Source organism: Cetorhinus maximus, chromosome 11, assembly GCF_964194155.1.
Source record: "Cetorhinus maximus chromosome 11, sCetMax3.hap1.1, whole genome shotgun sequence".
NCBI classification, from domain to species: domain Eukaryota; kingdom Metazoa; phylum Chordata; class Chondrichthyes; order Lamniformes; family Cetorhinidae; genus Cetorhinus; species Cetorhinus maximus.
The window spans coordinates 80,390,317-80,392,740 of NC_135889.1; positions in this window are offsets into that span (position 1 = coordinate 80,390,317).

The following is a 2,424-nucleotide window of genomic DNA, read 5'->3' on the forward strand; positions in this document are numbered from 1 at the left end:
TTTCAAAGTTGTGGCTATCCCAAGGTTCATGTTATATTTCCAAAGCATCTGTTATTATTTTACTTCTGGCTCTACCTCTGCTAAAAAAAAGTAAAGAATATTATTTAGCTTAATAGAAAAGTTCTACTCAAGGTTAAACAACTTACATTACTAATAACTTGTTACAATCTCTTAAAAGGTAGGCAGAAACAATAAATCCTGAACCAAACCATGTCATAAATTCAAGACTGATGCTAATAAGTGTCTTAATTCTTTACCTTCAATGTTACTTAATTATATTTTCACATTGTCTCTTCCTGATCCAAGCCACATCGTTTAGGTCAAGGCTAGTAATCAGAAGGCAAGAAGCAGCGAGCATTACGTATGAAAGCAAGCTTGAAATAATATAAATTCCAGTGATGTTCCATCCCGTTAGATTTGTGTGGTGCAGGGGCTATTACCTTCCCCAGTTGACTGTTCTTCAACCACTTGCAATTTGCTGCAACAAATTACAAAGCTGTTGTAATAAGGGGTTGTTGAAGTTGTCTACCATTTTCTGTTTTGTGGTATTTTGGCTGGTCTATTTAAATTTCTTTTAAAACATTTGACCAGATTAATATCTGTCCGATGAAAGGGAAACTGCTATTGAGCCTGTCTGTTGACACTGTGGTAACTGTCAATGTTTAAGCTGAGGCTTGGACATGTGTTTTGTGTGCAAGAAACTATATAGAATTTCAAGTGGTCTGTAATTAAGGACTCTTTGGGTCTATTACTGGCAGGAAAGGAAAATCTTGGGGAGAAAGCTCAGCAACTCTGCTTGCCAAAATAAAACGGTAGAAAGACTGAAGGCATTTCTGGATTTGGGTCTGAAAAAATATCCTCTGCTTCACAGACACATAAAGGTGCACAATTTGAATTTAGGCTTCAATAATCTTCTTGTGGTCTATAGGTCTACTAACACACTTGGGTAAGGTCAATGAGTGCAAGACAAAAATCTCGCAACTGCTATTGTGTGAGAGGTGTAAGACACTTAAGGTAATGGATACATAGATAGTTCTCAAAGTCATTGTCTACTAGAAATGTTTCTCTTCCTGGGAAATAGGCTTCATTATTATCTATAGATTATGTTTCTTGGCCTCTTGATCATTGCTGCAGATGAATATTGCTGGTAGTTCAAAATTTGCATTAATGGGAGGATGATATTTGTATGATGATTTGAAAACGCATGAATACTGTGTTAAATGTTTAAAAAGCAAAATATAAAGGAGCCTTTAAAACATCATTGGCTTGGCAACAATGACCTATTTTGATGTCCTTTATGAAGATACAATGATTTTTCTTTTTTACTTTTTCTGTGCTTATCAAGACATTGGATGGTAGGACTGAAAACAACAAAAAACAAGACATTCTTCTAGTTTGCATGTAGTAACAAAATTGAGCACAATTTAGCTTAGTGTAAGTGGGGCCCATATGCAACTCTAGTTACTTTACAATGACAATGTACCTCAGTGCAAACCTCAGAAGAGTAACTGGGCAGCTGCACTGTTCATATGTTTAACAGTCAACAAGGTCAACAAAATTCAAATCTAATTATTATTTGAATTTAAATTTGGCCTATGGGAAGATTCTAGAGCTCCTTAAATTATTCCATTGGCAGCATATTTGAAATTGGGGCTACAGATCAAATATTCTGTATTTGATGTCTATATTTTGCAAACCAAATTTGTTTGTCTGTCTAAATGTCCAACGTTCAAGCTAAAAAGAACAGAACATTTGAAAATCTGAAAAACAAATTAATAGAGAACTTGTAATTGATCAGTAATATACAAGCGAGGATCACACTAAGATGGACATGTTTTCCATATCCCTCAACTGCATAACTGGTGAGTTGACCAGAAATCATCATTGGTATCTGATGATGTCTGCATGTAAGACTATCACTAACACAGTACCATTTAAGATTGTAATTACTTGAAATAAAAAGATGAAATAGAGATGGCATTTGAAAATTAAATAGATTTGAATTGAGTGAATTTGGAGGTATCACTTTAGATTTGGAAACTCCTGCACTTGGAGAATTAACTTGCATTTGAAGAAAAAATGAGTTTGCTATACTTTTTGATTTCACTCGTTCATTGTTTCAAACTTTATTTTGATGTCAAATTTGTTTTGTTTGATGTGTGCCTATTTACATGATGTGACATTTTTCTTTTCTCCAATTTTGTTCCCATAAAGATCACATGATATTTTGAGTTCAATGACATTAGCCATGCTGCTAGGAATGATATAACTGCAGCATAAAAATTTATAAAAGTATCATAAAGATATTTTTACAATGCCAACATTTGGAGCCTGTGCTTACAATGTAGGCACAATACTTTCATTTGTAAAATGTTAAGACGCAACATGCAATAATTGGAATAGGGACTATAAAAGTAGAAAATA